Below are 12,314 nucleotides of genomic sequence, written 5' to 3'. Positions count from 1 at the left end.
ATTCCTCTGGGTTATCCCAGTGCACCAGCCCCAAGCTTCCTATATCCTGCATGGAACCTGGACTGGCGATTCGTTTCTTATATGATATTATACATGTTTTAATGCCATTCTCCCAAATCATCCCTCTCTCCCTCTCCCACAGAGTCCAAAAGACTGTTCAATACATCTGTGTCTCTTTTGCTGTCTCACATACAGGGTTGTCATTGCCATCTTTCTAAATTCCATATATATGCATTAATATACTATATTTGTCTTTTTCTTTCTGGTTTACTTCACTCTGTATAATAGGCTACAGTTTAATCCACTTCATTAGAACTGATTCAAATGTATTCTTTTTAATGGCTGAGTAATACTCCATTGTGTACATGTACCACAGCTTTCTTATTCTTAAAGAGAAATTTATTAATCAGTTGGCTCCAGATACTCAGAGGAAACTCCTAAAACTGGCCTTTCCAGGTCCTCCTCACCATTCTATGCAAAACAAAGAACTCTGACCTGAAGAAAAAAAATGGACAATAAGGTTGATCACACCCAGCTTCTAACTGGTCCCAGCTGGTCTCCAGAATTCCTTGCCCCAGCCCTTTAAGAAATAACTACTCTGAAGACTTCCCTGGCTTCCCTGTGGCTCAGACGGTAAAGCGTCTGCCTACAATGCAGAAGACCCGGGTTCAATCCCTGGGTCAGGAAGATCTCCTGGAGAAGGAAATGGCAACCCACTCCAGTATTCTTGCCTGGAAAATCCCATTGACAGAGAAGCCTGGTAGGGCTACAGTCCATGGGGTCACAAAGAGCTGGACATGACTGAGAGACTTCACTCACTCCAAACAACCTTGGAGAAGAACAGGCCCCCTTAACAGTAGATGTCCACATATATGCCTATATATACTTACTCTTTTCTTGGGTTAGCGCAGCAGGTCATTAATCTGATGCTGCCCCTTCTTGCCTCATTAAAGGTGAATCCGTTCCATAAAGTGCCGGTCTCCTTCTTTTTCTGAACCTCGCCTCCTCTAACTCCCTTGCCCTACACTGGTAAGAGCTGCCACATCAGTATTCTTAAACAGAAATCAGGAAGAACCTAAAGAAAAATGGAATAGAGATAAGAGAAAGGCCAAAGCTCTCATTATGGCCCTAAAGGGAATTGACTTTAGGGCTACAAAGGTGGGAGGACACAAGCAAAAACGTGAAGTCTTTTTCTGTTGTGGCAAGGATGGACACTTTAAGGGACAATGTCCCCAAGGCAAGCAGAGGCCACCACCAAGGCCCTGCCCCACTTGCAAGGGAGATCACTGGAAGAGTAATATCCCCAGGGACGTAGGTTTCAGGGGTCAGAAACTCAGACACAAGATCAAGATTCACGGGGCCCAGGGCTTCCCACTTTGGCTTCTGTCCTCATTACCACACAGGAGCCTCAGGTGTCTCTAACTAGAAGAGGCCATCCTGTTAAATTCCTACTGGATACAGGAGCCACTTTCTCAACCCTCCTGTGTAATCCGGGTCCTCCTTCTACTAAGTCAGCTACTAAAGGTGGCATTTCTGGAAAGCCAATTACAAAATTCTTTACACAACAGTTGACTTGTATCTGGGATTCTCTTTTTTCTCATGTGTATATGTGCACGTGCTCAGTCGTGTCCACCTCTCTGACTCTCCGACCCCTTGGACTGCAGCCTGCCAGACTCCTCTGTCCAAGGAATTTTCCAGGCAAGAATACAGGAGGGGGTTGCCATTTCCTCCTCCAGGGCATCTCCCCCACTCAGGGATTGAACTTGCATCTTTTGCAACTGCCTGCATTAGCAGGCTGATTCTTTTCTACTGCACCACCTGGGAATCCCAAGTGAGCACAGGGCGCCTGGCGTGCTGGGCATGGGGTGAAGGGCAGTGGCAGCGAAACTCCACGAGGTGAAGAATGGGGAGGGCGATCATCTGAGGCCAGGTGATCCGCTCCTCCCATGGGGAGGCTGAAGGATCCCCCACGCTCCATCCACTAGGGATGCAGTATCCTTCCCCAAAGTTCTGATGGGGAGACCCTCCTCTAAGGCCCGGGCGCCGGAAGTGGGGCTAAGGACACCAGTGGTCACATCAGGGACGGCCATGGCACCCTCACTTCCAACCGCCCACGGGTGGCGGTATAGGCATGGTAGCAAGGCGGTGACCTACGAACACTTGGACGAGCGCACGGCAGGGGGCATCACGCTGGGGGGCTCAGGCGCTCTTCCTGGTCCAGCACGCAACAACATCAGTGGACAGAAGGAGGCAAAGGGCAAAGGAGACGGGGCAAGGCAGGCCGGGAAAGCGAGACGCACCAGGGCGCAGCCCCAGGGATCAGAGGACAGGATGGACGAGGCACCAATGGAATGCTGCCATGTAGGCCCACGTGGCATAAACGTGGCAGAGGCATAGAACCGACAGTGGAGGTGCGGTGGCCGCCAGCTACTGCGAGGGGCCCAGAAGCCATTCTGAATGACCCGGAAGAGAAGCTGCTTCTGCGTCATGCCACGGAATCTCACCCAAGAAGCCTCCAGTGCAGGAGCGGTCCCCTGGCACCCAGGATGTCTATTGCCCTTCCTGGCCCCCATGGCGCCCCCCTATCGGGGATTGCGCCAACCACCGCCAACACCCAGAGCCACAACTGGCCCAGGAGAGCACTCTCCCGCTGTGTACCGGTGCCTCCACAGCCCTCACGTGCAACTTGTTGTGCCCAGCTTCCCCCCTCGGGGACCGAGGGCGCTTCTGTGCCCGGAGACACCACCAGCCATGGACGCCAGGGAAGGACACCATATGAGGCGAGACGGGTTAGGTCCTAAACAGGGTAAGGGGGCACTGGGCGGTCACCTGTGTGGGGCGGGCCGGGAGCCAGGAAAAGCTGGAAGTGACTGGGAAGAGCAATAAACACGCACGGGGGGGCCGGGGCACAGGGGCACATGCGCTGTCTGGTGATCAGAAAGACTGAGTCACGACAGCCCACCTAGTTTTCAAGTAGGAATATTGCTATTTTTAAACAAAAACATTTCCACACCTGTTAAAAGATTTTGAGAGGCAGGTTGGAACCACTCACCCTTATATATACTATCAGCTGACTGAGTAGAATGATTTGAATTTGTTTCATGAATATAAAGATATTTTGCTGCATTGTTTTCCAAAGGTATACTACAGATTTACACTCCAAATAGTAATATAAATGAATTTCAGGTGTTTAACACACTCATCACCTTTTGGTAATTTATTTTCTTTTTTGTTTTATTCATCCTGTTGAGTATGTAATGGGTCCTAATTTTATTGAATACATATTTTTCCTGATAACTAATGATATTATGCAAGTAAGCTTTTGGGTCATCCCTTTCTTTTGCCAAACTTTTTTTGGGTTATTTGCCATATTAGTACATTAAACTTCTTTATAATTGGGACTATGAGTCTTTTCTTAGAATAACATATATTTCAAATAAGTTTCTTCATACTTTGGCCTGTGTATTTACTCATAAAATGCATTTGGTAAGCAGAAGTTCTTATTCATAATATATTTCAGTTCCTTTTATTTTCCTGTGTAGTTATTACATTTCAAATCCTGGATAAAAAATAATTCCTACTACAAGATTTTGAAAATGTTTCCTTATGCTTTATCTTCTAAGAGACAATTCTATTTTTATTTGCACTTATATCTATAATCTATCTAGAATATATTTATGTGTTTAGGGTGAGGTTGCTGTTGTTGTTTAGTCACTAAGTCCAACTCTTTGTGACCCCATGGCCTATAGCCCTCCAACCTCCTCTGTCCATGTAATTTTCCAGGCAAGAATACTGGAATGGGTTGCCATTTCCTCCTCCAAGGGATCTTCCCAACCCAGGAATAGAACCTGTGTCCCCTGTCTCCTGCTTGGCAGGTGGATCATTACCACTGAGCCACCTGGGAAGCCCTTAGTATGAGGTAGGTGGTTACATTATTATTATTTTTTCTGTGTACTTATTTAAACAAACTCATTCAATTTCTTAAAAATAGTACAATTTCCTCTCACTTCACTGCAGTGGAACATTTCTTACACATAACATAACTTTGTAAAGTATTAATATATGTTTGTCTGTCTTCTGTTTTACTGGCCATTTTTTTTCTTCCTATTTTTACACTAATGCTTCACAATCTTATTTATCAATGGTTTATAAGATCCTTGATATCTGGTGGTAAATGATGATGATACCAGCAATTGATATACCAGGCTCCTGTGTCCCTGGGATTCTCCAGGCAAAAACACTGGAGTGGGTTGCCATTTCCTTCTCTAATGCATGAAAGTGAAAAGTGAAAGTGAAGTCACTCAGTTGTGTCTAACTCTTAGCCACCCCATGAACTGCAACCTACCAGGCTCCTCCGTCCATGGGATTTTCCAGGCAAGAGTCTTGGAGTGGGGTGCCATTGCCTTCTCCGAAAATTGTGTTTACTAATCTTTATAATAAAGAAATTACTTAATCAGATGGTTGTATTGATGGCTATGATGATGTATGTTAATATTTTTCAAAATACAATATTCTCTGAAAATGTATGTATGTATATACACTCTTGAGAGTCCCTTGAGCTCTCAAGATCTTGAGAGCTCAAGGAGATCCAACTAGTCCATCCTAAAGGAAATCAGCCCTGAATATTCTTTGGAAGGACTGATGCTGAGGCTGAAGCTCTAATACTTTGGCCAGCTGATGCGGAGCACCGACTAATTGGAAAAGGCCCTGCTATTGGGAAGGATGGAAAGCAGGAGGAGAAGGGGACAAAAGTGGATGAGATGGTAGGATGGCATCACTGACTCGATGGACATGTGTTTGAGGAAGCTCCAGGAGTTGGTCATGGACAGGGAAGCCTCATGTGCTGCACTCCATGGGATTACAAGGAGTTAGACATGACAGACAGAGAAGGCAATGGCACCCCACTCCAGTACTCTTGCCTGGAAAATCCCATGGATGGAGGAGCCTGGTAGGCTGCAGTCCATGGGGTCACTAAGAGTCTGACATGACTGAGCGACTTCACTTTCACTTTTCACTTTCATGCATCGGAGAAGGAAATGGCAACCCACTCCAGTGTTCTTGCCTGGAGAATCCCAGGGACCAGGAAGTCTGCTGGGCTGCCATCTATGGGGTCGCACAGAGTCGGACACCACTGAAGCAACTTAGCAGCAGTACCAGCAAACATGACAGAACAACTGAACTGAACTGATACATCAGTTCAGTTCAGTTCAGTCACTCAGTCGTGTCTGACTCTTTGCAACCGCATGAACTGCAGCACGCTAGGCCTCCCTGTCCATCACCAACTGCTGGAGGGCACAGGCGCTCTTCCTGGTCCAGCACGCAACAACATCGGTGGACAGGAGGCAAAGGGCAATGGAGCGGTGACCAGGCGGGCTGGGGAAGCGAGACACACCAGGGCGCAGCCCCAGGGATCAGAGGACAGGACGGACAAGGCACCAATGGAGTGCTGCCACGTAGGCTCACGTGGCAAAGACACAGCAGAGGCACAGAACCGACAGTGGAGGTGGGGTGGCCTCTAGTGACAGCGAAGGGCCCGGAAGCCATTCAAAACGACCCAGAAGCGAAGCAGCTTCTGCGTCCCACCATGGAATCGAATCGCCAGAAGCCTCCAGCACAGGAGTGGTCCCCTGGCACCCTGGATGTCTACTGCCCTTCCTGGCCCCCATGGCGCCCCCCTCTCGGGTCTTGTGCCCACCACCACCAACACCCAGAGCCACAACTGGCCCAGAGAACACTCTCCCGCTGCGTACCAGCGCCTCCACAGCCCTCACGTGCAACTTGCTGTGCCCAGCTTTCCCCCTTGGGGACCGAGGGCACTTCTCTGCCCAGGGACGCCACCGGCCATGGAGGCCAGGGAGGGACACCACATGAGGCGAGACCGGTTAGGTCCTAAACAGGGTAAGGGGGCACTGGGCGGTCACCTGTGTGGTGCGACTCGGGAGGAGGGGGAAGCCGGAAGTGACAGGGAAGGGCAACAAACACGCACAGGGAGGGCCGGGGGAGAGGGGCACATGCGCTGTCTGGTGATCAGAAAGACCGAGTCATGGCCAGGCACCTAGTTTTCAAGTAGGAATATGGCTATTTTTAAACAAAAAATGTCCACACCTGTTAAAGGATTTTGAGAGGCAGATTGGAACTGCTCACCCTTATATATACTATCAGCTGACTGAGTAGAATGATTTGAATTTGTTTCATGAATATAAAGATATTTTGCTGCTTTGTTTTCCAAAGGTATACTACAGATTCACACTCCAAATAGTAACAGAGATGAATTTCAGGTGTTTAATGCATTCATCACCTTTTGGTAATTTTTTGTTTGTTTGTTTTATTCATCTTATTGAGTATGTAATGGATCCTAATTTTCTTCAATACATATTTCCTGATGACTAATGATATTATGCAAGTAAGCTTTTGGGTCATCCCTTTCTTTTGCCAACTTTTGTTGAGTTATTTGCCTTATTAGTACATTAAACTCCTTTATAATTGGGACTATGAGTCTTTTTTTAGAATAACATATTTCAAATAACTTTCTTCATACTTTGGCCTGTGTATTTTACTCATAAAATGCATTTGGTAAGCAGAAGTTCTTATTCATAATATATTTCAGTTCCTTATATTTTCCTGTGTAGTTACTACTTTTAAATGCTGATTAAGAAATAATTCCCACTCCAAGATTTTGAAAATGTTTCCTTATGCTTTATCTTCTAAGAGACAATTCTATTTTTATTTGCACTTATATCTATAATCTATCTAGAATATATTTATGTGTTTAGGGTGAGGTTGCTGTTGTTGTTTAGTCACTAAGTCCAACTCTTTGTGACCCCATGGACTATAGCCCTCCAACCTCCTCTGTCCATGTCGTTTTCCAGGCAAGAATACTGGAATGGGTTGCCATTTCCTCCTCCAAGGGATCTTCCCAATCCAGGAATAGAACCTGTGTCCCCTGTCTCCTGCTTGGCAGGTGGGTTGTTACCACTGAGCCACCTGGGAAGCCCTTAGTATGAGGTAGGTGGTTACATTATTATTTTTTTCCCTGTGTGCTTATTTAAACAAACTCATTCAATTTCTTAAAAATAGTACAATTTCCTCTCACTTCACTGCAGTGGAACATTTCTTACACATAACATAACTTTGTAAAGTATTAATATGTGTGTGTCTGGCTTCTGTTTTATTCTGTTTTACTGGCTTTTTTTTCCTTCTTATTTTTACACTAATGCTTCACAATCTTATTTATCAATGGTTTATAAGATCCTTGATATCTGGTGGTAAACGATGATGATACCAGCAATTGATATACCAGGCTCCTGTGTCCCTGGGATTCTCCAGGCAAGAACCCTGGAGTGGGTTGCCATTTCCTTCTCTAATGCATGAAAGTGAAAAGTGAAGGTGAAGTCGCTCAGTCCTTTCTGACTTTTAGTGACCCCATGAACTGCAACCTACCAGGCTCCTCCATCCATGGGATTTTCCAGGCAAGAGTCCTGGAGTGGGGTGCCATTGCCTTCTCCGAAAATTGTGTTTACTAATCTTTATAAAAAAGAAACTACTTAATCAGATGGTTGTATTGACGGCTATGATGATGTATGTTAATATTTTTGCAAAATCCAATATTCTCTGAAAATGTATGTATGTATATACCCTCTTCAGAGTCCCTTGAACTCTCAAGGAGATCTTGAGAGCTCAAGGAGATCCAACTAGTCCATCCTAAAGGAAATCAGTCCTGAATATTCATTGGAAGGACTGATGCTGAGGCTGAAACTCTAATACTTTGGCCACCTGATGCAGAGCACTGACTAGTTGGAAAAGGCTCTGAAATTGTGAAGGATGGAAGGCAGGAGGAGAAAGGGACAACAGAGGATGAGATGGTTGGATGGTCTCACTGACTTGATGGACATGAGTTTGAGCAAGCTCCAGGAGTTGGTCATGGACAGGGTAGCCTTATGTGCTACACTCCATGGGATTGCAAGGAGTTAGACATGACAGAAAACGGAACTGAACTGATACATCAGTTCGGTTCAGTTCAGTCACTCAGTCGTGTCTGACTCTTTGCGACCCCATGAACTGCAGCATGCTAGGCCTCCCTGTCCATCACCAACTGCTGGAGTTTACCCAAACTCATGTCCATTACACAGGCCTCTAGGGCTTCCCAGGTGGTTCAGTGGTAAAGAATCAGCCTGCTAGGCAGGCTGACCTGCTTCAGTCCCTAGGTTGGGAAGATCCCTGGAGAAGGAAATAGCAACCCTCCCCAGTCTTCTTGCCTGGGAAATCCCATGGACAGAGAAACCTATTGGGCTATAGCCCATGGGATCACCAATGAATTGGACATGACTTAGTGACAAAACAAGGATTGGAAAGGTCCTTTAATCTCCCCAAAGGAGGGAGAAGGGGTGAAAGAGAGATGGGAGGTAAGCAGGTTGACAGGAGTCTATCAAAGTTACAACTCATTCTCAGGGCCTTCTTTCCCAATCCAAACTAGAAATTTCAAGTCAAAGAACATTTGAAATTACATTATAATATTGCTACTCTCAAGATTAAATTGGAGAACTTAAATTCAGATAAATGTGTTTTCTGCATTTCCAAGAAATTAGAGACTCTGAGCATGCCCACAGAAGACGTTCTTTGGCCCAAAACCTGTAGCATGATTCCAGAAGACTACAGGGGACAAGTATTGTGGTTGTTGCTGTTGTTTGCCACTGAATTACATTGACTTCCACTCTCCCAGTTCCGTGAAGAATAAACCATTCCCATCCTCTAACCTAACCAAATTAGACAGCTTATTCCAGATTCCAGCTTTAAGGGTCTCTTTCCTGGAATCACTTCTGTAGTGTATGGTTTCTATTTTTTCTCTTTTTATTCTTGATTAATTTTTCAAGAAAACAAATTATTATATACTTGGTCATATTAATTCTCATATAACTTAACATCCATGTAGTTGTGTAATTTTTCTTCTCATTACTCCTTCAAATATAAATTTAAATGTAAATATTTATGGGGTAACTCTTCTGAAGAGGAAAGTGTATGAGAAATATATGTATATATATATGTATATACACTCACACATATATATAGAGAGAGATGTGTAAAGTGAAAGAAAGAAAGTGAAGTCACTCAGTTGTGTCTGACTCTTTGCGACCCTATGGACTGTAGCCTACCAGGTTCCACTGTCCATGGGATTTTTCAGGCAAGACTATAGACAGATGTGTATATATATATGTATATATTCACACACACAAATATATGAATTATCCCCTCATATTTGAAGGTGATCTAGTTGATAAAATTTTGATCCTAGCATTCTTTTTTTGTGATTTTTTAAAAAGTTAAGTTTCATTGGAATGTGGTTGCTTTTCAATGCTGTGTTAGTTTCTAATGTATAGCAACATGAATCAGCATACTTATACATACATCCCCTCCCTTTTGTACTTCCTTGTTATTCACCTCATCACAGAGCATTAAGTAGAGTTCCCTGTGCTGTAACATTCTCACTAGTGATGGTTTTTAAAATACATAAAATATTGCATTATATTACTACTGAGCAGTCTGATGGCTAGCCCAATCCTTGTCAGAATCTCAGATGCAGTCCTTGGGAATATCAGCCTGTTGTGTAAATTTGTGGGTGGGGAAACAGTTGCAGGCAAGACCCTAACTTGTACATATCTTTTCTAGTTTATGTACAAATGAGTGCCCAATTTAAAAGACAGCTACATGATGTCATGAAACTGATAAAGATCATTTTTAATTACTTCCATGTCCAGCTTCCCCAAAGGGCAATTCCATTCATGGGACTGTAGATATACTTAATTCATGGTGACTTAGAAGGAAAGGAAGAAGAAAGTTGAATGTCCACAGATGTGTGGTTAGTTTAAACCAATATTCATCTCTTCTGATAATGACCTATGAACACATAGCTGCTGCTGCTGCTAAGTCACTTCAGTCGTGTCCAACTCTGTGTGACCCCATAGATGGCAGCCCACCAGGCTCCCCACAAGGCTCCCCCGTCCCTGGGATTCTCCAGGCAAGAACACTGGAGTGGGTTGCCATTTCCTTCTCCAAAGCATGAAAGTGAAAAGTGAAAGTGAAGTCCCTCAGTCATGTCCTACTCTTGGCGACCCCATGGACTGCAGCCTACCAGGCCCCTCCATCCATGGGATTTTCCAGGCAAAAGTACTGGAGTGAAAAGGCAAAAGTACATTGCCTTCTCCGTGAACACATAGGCTAGGTGTCAAATACTGTGAAAGAAAAAGAAGATCATAATTATCCTGGGGAACCAGAGAGAAATAAGAGGTCAATGGAAGCATTCCACACTATTCTATTTAATGCATATTCAGGATCCACTGCAACACTGATGCATATTTTTCCGACCTAAGAGATTCTTTTGTGAACATTTTTGTACTTTAGCCTTTACATAAGAGCAATTCTAGGGTATATACCTGAAGTGGAGTTTTGGGATCATGTACAAGGGCATCTTAAACTTTCTCAGATATTAGCCAAATGTAATCTAAAGTACCGTAAAACATTTCTATTTATATGCCAGCAGTGTGTTAGAATTTCCTTTACATTTTTATAAAAGAATAATATTTAGACTATTTTAAATCCATATTAAATAGGTGTATAGTAGTATCATTGTTGTTGTTGTTCAGTCACTCAGTTGTGTCTGACTTTTTGCAACCCCATGGACTGCAGCATGCCAGGCTTCCCTGTCCTTCACCATCTCCCGTAGCTTACTAAAACTCATGTCCATTAAGTCGATGATACTATCCAACCATCTCGTCCTCTGTCATCCCCTTCTCTTCCTGCCTTCAATCTTTCCCAACATCAGGGTCTTTTTGAAGGAGTCAGGTCTTCACATCATGTGGCCAAAGTATTGGAGCTTCAGCTTTAGCATCAGTCCTTACAATGAATATTCAGGACTGATTTCCTTTAGGATTGACTGACTTGATATTCTTGAAGTCTTCTCCAGTGCCACAGTTCAAAAACATCAATTCTTCAGCACTCAGCCTTAAAAATTAGTATTTTAGACTATTTTAAATCCATATTATAGGTGGACAAGGGTATCATATAATCTTTTAATTTGAATATTCCTGATCATCAATGTGATTGATTATTCCTTTATTTGTTTTCTGACTATTTTTATTATTCTTCTGCAGATTACCTGCCAATCCAAATTTTTCATCAATTATGCTCTTGGTCTTTTCCCTTTTTGTGTGTGCACATTTAATGTGTATCTTTGAGACTAACATTGGTGATTTAGTTACATTGCATATTTGTCATAGTATTTAAGGTCAATTTTTTAAAAATAAATTCTTTTCTTCTGTGTTTGTGTTTAGTCACTCAGTCGTATCTGACTCTTTGTGACCCCATGGACTGTAGCCTGCTGGGGTCCTCTGTCTATGGGGATTCTCCAGGCAAGAATACTGGCGTGGGTTGCCATGCCCTCTTCCAGGTGATCTTCCCAAACCAGGGATTGAACCCAGGTTTCCCGCACTGCAGGCAGATTCTTTACCATCTGAGCCACCAGGGAAACCTGTGTTATTTTATATTTTAAATGTATAGTAGGTGGATTCCCCCTTTGTACTTCTCTCTTTTTGATTGGAATTATGTTTATTTTGGAGATTATTTAGGAAAAATAATTTCTATCAGTGATACTGTTACTATACCACTTATCAACTTTATTTTTGCATAAGCACATTTTTATTTTAAACGTCAATGTTGCTTCTGAGCATTTTAAAAGTGGTATCTTAATGTTTTATGTGTTATATTATTCTTATGATTTTTCATTTTCTGATCTTTTTCCAGTTTTTATATTCAAAATTTATAGAGAACAAACTTGGCATGTTTATTTAATTAATTTATTTAATAAATCTTTTTATTCCTTAACACAATCTATCTATCTATCTATCTATACATATATATATATAACCTTGTGGCCATACCAAGTGGCATGTGGGATTTTAGTTACCCAACGAAAGATTGAACCTGTGCTGCGTCAGTGGAAGCTGAGAGACCTAACCACTGGATCTCCAGGGAAATCCCTAACACCTGGCATGTTTTTAGTTTGCTTGTTTATTTCATTAATTTATTTTTTAATGAAGGATATTTACTTTACAGAATTTGTTGGTTTCTGCCAAACATCAACATGAATCAGCCATAGGTATACATATGTCCTTTCCCTCTTGGACCTCCCTCCCATTTCCCTCCCCAAACCACCCCTCCAGGTTGATACAGAGCCCCTTTTTGAGTTCCCTGAGCCATACAGCAAATTGGCTACCTATTTCACACATGGAAATGTAAATTTCCATGTTACTCTCTCAATACAT

This window comes from Bubalus kerabau, chromosome 22 (assembly GCF_029407905.1).
Source record: "Bubalus kerabau isolate K-KA32 ecotype Philippines breed swamp buffalo chromosome 22, PCC_UOA_SB_1v2, whole genome shotgun sequence".
NCBI classification, from domain to species: Eukaryota; Metazoa; Chordata; class Mammalia; order Artiodactyla; family Bovidae; genus Bubalus; species Bubalus kerabau.
The sequence above is the reverse complement of the archived record's forward strand: the minus strand, read 5'-3'. Positions refer to the sequence as shown.